The sequence below is a fragment of the Penaeus vannamei genome, chromosome 34 (assembly GCF_042767895.1).
Source record: "Penaeus vannamei isolate JL-2024 chromosome 34, ASM4276789v1, whole genome shotgun sequence".
In the NCBI taxonomy this organism is placed as follows: Eukaryota; Metazoa; Arthropoda; class Malacostraca; order Decapoda; family Penaeidae; genus Penaeus; species Penaeus vannamei.
In genome coordinates this window covers 7,429,498-7,436,997 of record NC_091582.1, presented here as the reverse complement: position 1 = coordinate 7,436,997, position 7,500 = coordinate 7,429,498, and the positions used below count along the sequence as shown (strand labels likewise).

The following is a 7,500-nucleotide window of genomic DNA, read 5'->3' as shown; positions in this document are numbered from 1 at the left end:
GAAAATTATGATAAGATATGAGTTAACTTTTAACTGCATTTTGATAATATTGTGCTAATCGTAGGAAAAGATTTTTAATCCATGTTTATTTGTTAACAATAGGCTCATGTTAATTATACTAGCATTTTGCTTAGGTAAAAATGAAAGGATTAATGGGGACATATTGGGATCATTCTTATTTCTAGTGTTTATTACTGTAATGTGTTTGGTGGCTTTCATCTTGCTTTATGCCATGGGTACTCGTTGATTATTGCCCCTTTTGGCCAGGCCAAGTTGCATGATCTTGGACACTGTCTATATTCAATCCCTAGCTCCTGTTTAGTCATTTAGGAGAAAGTCTGAGAAATTTGTTGAATATTGAAATGTAATATCATTAAGAATATATATCACATCCACCCTATTGCAGAGTATGTGATAGGGAGATACAGCAACTTGAATGGGGGTTTAGGGGTGAAGTCCCTTGGTTTGTGGTTTCCGAGGACTTAGTAAGGGTGAGGCCAATTCATAAACAGTTCCTAATACTTTCATTTACATCTTTTGCAATGGAAAACAAAATCAGAGCCACATAGGTTATGATGTGAACAATTGAAACTGTATGATAATTGCAAGGTTAGGTGGCTATGTAAAAAAAAAAAAAAAAAAAAAAAAAAAAAAAAAAAGATCTTTAGTTTCTCCATGTTATGGTGGATAATCAGTAGCCTGTTGGGTATAAGATACCAAGAGCAATTCACAGAAATAGGGGGAAATGGACACCACCTTCTTAAAAAGGACAAGAACTATAGTATAAAACAAGATAGGTACAACTACAGTGGCCTCCTATTTACTGAGATGAGAAAAATATTTACATTATATCACCTCTCAGAGGCTAAATCAAGACCCTCACACAGCCAGAGTTCCTAATATCCATTTTCTAGTTCAACTGGTCTTGTGTACATCTAGGAACTGACTTGTGTCCGAACGCCTAGCCAGATGTAGACTGCATATGCCGCAAGCTTGAATAATACCATGCATGATATTTTTCATTTGAGCAACAAGGAGCACAAGGACTTATTCCCTGTTTCACCATAGTTTTGTGTTTCGTAGTGTATATTTTTTTAAGAAAACATGGAAACCAATTTACAGATTCAAAATTAATGTCTGCTAGGCTGTTGAAATGTGTAGATCCTCAGTTTCAAATTAGCCATTTCTTTTTTATTAGTTATTTGTAAATAAGAAATGAATTTTGTGCTAAACTCTAAATATATTTTATAAAATCTGTAATATAACATTTGTTGAGTTTAGATATTGATAATTTCTTTAAGCATATTACAAACAATAATTTGAAAATGCACCCTCAAAAGCCAGGAGCTACCTGAGGAAAAACATGCTCTACGTCATGGTATTGCTGCTTTCCCTTAGACCCCCAGATTTCATACCAAAGTGACCAATTCGGCTCAGATAGCTGCGCTTACGGTCAGACCTGCACGAGTACCCAAGACCAGTTGAACCACACCTTAAGTTAGGGGTACAGGGGGGTTTGCCCATAGGTAATCAATAGAAGGTTGGAAAGGTTATGTTTTATTTTTTGGATTCACTTGATACTCTGGTTTTGGGATTTTGTCTCTGGAGGGTGTGTCGCTCTCAGTAACAATTACCACCTGTTGCATTGAAAGTGCCAAATATACCAAGTTGGCCAAAGTACAGACATCTTACACTGAAGTCAGTATGGGAGGTTGTTCAGTACAGGTTTAGTGATTTTAGTTGTTTGTCATGTGTCTCTTGTTTTTGACCAGCTGTCAAAGGCTGTATCTTGGCTTGAAGATTTAGAGTGCACACCTTTTCCATGCTGCCTTGGGCACCTAGAAGAATATAGTCAAAACCACACAAACTGTCAAGGTTGTGAATTTGGCAGTCGGTTATTCCTTGATGCATATGAGCAATGAGTTTAGGATAAATGTTTCTTGTTAAATTTAAAAACACCATAGATGCACTTATCCTGGGCTAGTGTAATTGTAAAATAACCAATGCAGATCTCAAAGCAGCTGTAGATGGCTCATAAGTGAGTCTTTGTAGTAAAGGAATGGCTTTATTGAATGGTTCTATATATTGAAGATGTGGGTAACTGTGAACATTATTTTGTGCGAATTACACAATTTTCATAGAGAAGATTCTTAATCCACTGGTTGTGGATGGCTTGATTTGATGCAAAGTGTGATACACGGCTGATCCCATGGAGCAGCAGGCTGCTGCTCGGCTTGGGAACTATGTGGGCCAGGGAATGTCAGCCGCCAAGCATTTGTCCCCCTTGTGGTCTCCCAGGGCCCAGGCCTGATGCCCTGGAGCTGTGCATACGATGGGGTTTTACACACCAAAGGAGTTGAACGCTTTTGGCACTTGCTAAAACCAGGCCCTCCACTCTTTCTCAGAGCATTTATGTGTGTTTGCATCCTTGCATGTATCTGCAAGTGTTTATATATATATATATATATATATATATATATATATATATATATATATATATATATATATATATACACACACAAACATATATATGTTCATATATACATACACAAACATAAATGTGCGAAGGAGGGAAAGCAGCTCTGCCACAGCGCATGCTTTCCTGCGTGGTCCCATACACCACCTGAGAGTAAAATAAATACTACTACTGATTACGCGCCATATTGCATGATATCACAAACAATGGATTAAATGTCATTTAATTTGGTGTAATGAGATGGGATTTGAAGTTCACTTTATTAAACTTTTCTGGAGTAAGCACCTCCAGCTCTCATACCTCATAGGCTTAGGGAGCTTGTAGAAAATTGGTAATTTTGGGGGGAACACAAATTATATACTATATATCCTATTCTATATAGTATTTAAGAAAAAAGCATGTGACTTTCTTTTAATTTACTGAGCCACATAGCATACTGTGTACATTGCAGTTATGGTTGTGTCTATACCTAACAGAGTTAAGGTAAATTGGTTAATAAACATCATACTTTCTTGCTGGATAAAACTTGGACTGATTTCTTATATAACAGTAAAGCTCTTGGTTCATCGTCAATATGTATTTTATATATTTGTTTGCCTTAGCTGATATACAACAGACAGGGTTTCCATGATAACCACATTACACTGCAACATCTTTGGATATTAGATTGTAGGCTGGGATGGATGGACCACAGCCAGATGTAATTAAAAAAAAAAAGAATGCCATGTCCAAAAAGCCATTGCAGGTCATTTATGATATTTGATCATGGATGATTTTGTCAGTTTAGTAGTAATTTGAAGTCACCAGATTTGAAAATGAATCTGATGGAAGTTATTTCAGCTGCTTTATGGTTATCATCTAAGGATACAAGTATCAAGGAGCTTAATGTTCTTAACCCATTCACACTCATGCAAATACACACTCATTCACAAGCATACTCATACATACATACTCTCATACATACATACACTCTCAGCCTCATGCACGTTTGCATGCATTCACGATTGCACTCACAGTTGTACACACAGTCACTCACATACTCATGTATTCTTACTCACCTACTTTTGCTCGCATACTCACTCACCCACTCGCATACTCACTAACCCACTCGCATGCTCACTCATCCAATCACATACTCACTCTCCCACTTAAATACTCACTCACCCACTTAAATACTCACTCACCCACTTAAATACTCACTCACCCACTCGCATGCTCACTCACCCACTTGCATGCTCACTCGCATGCTTACTCATCCACTCGCATACTCACCCACTTGCATGCTCACTCACCCATTCACATACTCACTCAACCACTCGCATGCTCACTAACCCACTCGCATACTCACTCACCCAATCATATACTCATTTACTCATTCACATACTCACTAGCTCACCTACTTATTAATTCCCTCACCCACCAACCCACCCATTAACATATTCACATACTCACTCACTCGCTTTCTCATTCTCACTTGCTGAACCTCATTCGTCTACTCACTCTCAACCTTTCACCCACCCACTATCTTTATTCATCCATTCACTCACTCATCCACCCACCCACTCACTCACTCACTGACCCAATTGATCATATATTTCTTATAATATTCAGGCCTTGTCGGTGTCATACAAACTGAGATGGAAGAAACTAACTCGCTCAGACACTGTGGCGCCACTTACTGCTCAAGCCTGAAATCGGTGTTGTAAATATTGAAGCCCTCACATAATTTTGCATTTTTCTAAAACTATAATTAGTTGATTTGTATGAAACTAAACTAAATTATACTATGTTGTATTGCAAGATACAGATGAAAAAATTAAGAAAATTTCTTACCAGCTGCTATACAGAACCAGTGATAGAAAGAATATTGGTTATATAGTTGAGGTTATGCGTTAATTATTAGAATACACAAGAGATAGCTACTGAAATTTAGGATTTCATATCCAGACTATACCTTTTGCACAGTCAGTGTAAGGCTAAATCCTATTGGTTAGCTTCTTTACACAAGTCCATGTGGAAGTATGAATGCTTTTGATTTACTTAAAGATATTCATCCTGTTGGGGTATATTGTTGCAACTGCTTAAGTTATTCCACATGGGGATTTATTATTGAATTGTAGGTATAGAAGATACAGTCTCAAGAGTACTGTGTTCAATATTTAATGTGAATGTTTGTTCCTAAGGTAGAAATCTGAGCTATTTTGTAGATATTTTATTTCTTTTTGCACTCATCCCCACCTCTCCTCTCTCCTCTCTCCCTCTCTCTCTCTCCTCTCTCCCTCTCTCTCCTTCTCTCTCCTTCTCTCTCCTTCTCTTTCCTTCTCTTTCCTTCTCTCTCCCTCTCTCTCCCTCTCTCTCCCTCTCTCTCCCTCACCCCCTCTCTCGCTCTCTCTCTCACTCTCTCTCTCTCTCTCTCTCTCTCTCTCTCTCTCTCTCTCTCTCTCATCTCTCTCTCTCTCTCTCTCTCTCTCTCTCTCTCTCTCTCTCTCCCTCCCTCCCTCCCCCTCTCTCCCCTTTCCCTTTCCCTTTCCAATCTCCCTCCTTTCCCTTCCCTTTCCTTTTATTCCCTTTCCTTCCCTTCCCTTTCCTCCCCTTTCCTTCCCTGTCCTTCCCTTTCCTTTTCTTCCCTTTTCCCTCCTCCCCTTCTTTCACTCTTCCTTTCTTCTCCCTCTCTTCTCTCTCTCCTCCTCCCTCTCATTCCCTCCCTCCCTCATTCCCTCTCATTCCCTCTCTCTCTCCCTCTCATTCCCTCTCTCCCTCCCTCTCATTCCCTCTCTCCCTCCCTCTCATTCCCTCTCTCCCTCCCTCTCATTCTCTCTCTCCCTCCCTCTCATTCCCCCTCTCCCTCCCTCTCTCCCTTTCATTCCCTCTCTCCCTCTCATTCCTTCTCTCACTTCCTCTTATATCCTTTATCCCTCTCTCTCATTCCCTTCCTCCGTCCCTCTCTCCCTCCCTCTCTTTCCCTCTCTCCCTCCCTCTCATTCCCTCTCCCCCTCTCTCTCATTCCCTCTCCCCCTCCCTCTCATTCCCTCTCTCCCCCCTTTCATTCCCTCTCTCACTTCCTCTTATACCCTTTCTCCCTCCCTCTCATTCCCTTTCTCCCTCCCTCTCATTCCCTCTCTCTCTCCCTCCCCCTCATTCCCTCTCTCTCCCTCTCTCTCATTCCCTCTCTCTCTCTCTCCCTCTTATTCCCTCTCTCTCTCTCTCCCTCTCATTCCATCTCTCTCTCTCTTTCATTCCCTCTCTCTCTCTCTTTCTCTCTCATCCCCTCTCTCTCTCTCTCTCTTTCTCTCTCATTCCCTCCCTCCCTCTCATTCCCTCCCTCCCTCTCATTCCCCCTCTCATTCTCCCTCTCATTCCCTCTCTCCCTCTCATTCCCCCTCTCCCACCCTCTCATTCCCCCTCTCCCTCCCTCTCATTCCCTCTCTCCCTCCCTCTCATTCCCTCTCTCCCTCCCTCTCATTCCCTTCCCTTCCTCTTCTCTCTCCCTCTCCCTCTCCCTCTCCCTCTCCCACTCCCACTCCCTGTCTTTCCCACCTTTCCTTTTCCCTCTCGCTTTCTCTCTTCCTCCTTAGTCTTTATTCAGGAGAAACTTTCCTTTACATAGAAGTATTTTTTATACGCAATGTCACATGGTGCACTGTAATTTTGGGGGGTGAAAACAAAGTATTGATTCCTCCCCTGCTATTATTATGCTTTCACGTGACTGTTGCTCACAGCCTGGCTTGCAATTTTGTAGATTCTTGAATGCCTCACCATTTTTTCTTGTGATGATGGATGAGTTGACGTGGCCTCTTTGTTAGTCATAACATTTTATGGGTTTATAATTGATAGAAATTCTTCATTATTTTTTTGAACATCATCAATAGTACCATCACTGCCAGTATTACTACTGATGTTAATACGATATTGATAATGTGATAAGGATAATAGTAATTATAATTGATGATGATAATAGTGTTAATGATAATGATAATTATGATAGAGTAACAACAATAATGATAATGTTTTTTTTTTTGTATTATTGTTGCTGTTATTATTATTGTTGTTATCAGTATAATTACATGTGCTAATGAGAATATTTCTTTGGTAGCATTGGTTAGTTTGTTGTTAGTTGGTCAGCAAGATAACATAAAAAGTTGTTAACAGATTTTTAGGAAATTCTTATCAGAGGTGTGGCTTAGCCAAACTTAGATGCCATTAAATTTTGGTAGTGATCTGGATCATGATCTTTTAGTTATTATTGTTATCATGATCATTATTGTTATTATTATTGCTATCATGATCATTTTTATTATTACTGTTATTTTTTGCTGTTGTTATTACATGTTATTGTCATATATTATTTTAGATATTATTATAATTTTTTATTATTATTGTTATTTTTATTTTATTGTTATTATTATTATTAATGTTATTTTATTGTTATTATTATTGTTATTATTATTATATTTATGATAATACTCTTAGTGTTGTTATAGTTTTCATTATTGTTAGTGATATTGTTACTGATTTCTTCTCAACCTTATTCTAAAATCTGGCACAGAGTTACATTTTACTTTTTTATTATTCCCTTGCAGCTAGTATCACTTCCTCTATAATCCCTCTAACATTCTGTTGCATGTCTTGATAAGGTTTCTAGTTATCACCTTAAACACTCAGGTTCTGAGCCATATCAGTTGTTCCCCAAATCTTCAGTTGATTTAGCTTACACAGCACTATATGCAGCAGATATGAGGAAGACCTATTTACAACAAGTTATAGGAAAAAGTTACATATTGGTATATGTATTCATTTATATAGAAGTTTCAGTAGTGCAGCCCTTCTATTTACACTGCTATCATGTAAATGTTACTATCACAACCATAATAAGCATACTGTAAAAGTCAACTCATACAGGTATTATAATTGATTAACCATCAGTATCAGCCTCTGCCAGTCCAAAAGTTTGTCCTATCAATTACATGCAAAAAATGATAGACCCTTCTTTCTGAAAACAGGACATCCATCTTTTCAACATTGTT

General features: G+C 38.7%; 1 protein-coding gene across 3 annotated transcripts in view; it reads left to right on the top strand.

Annotated features, from left to right (window-relative positions):
• LOC113814510 (exportin-T) overlaps window positions 1–7,500 on the top strand; it is a 33,211-nt gene that overhangs the window by 1,200 nt on the left and 24,511 nt on the right. The window lies entirely within an intron of this gene.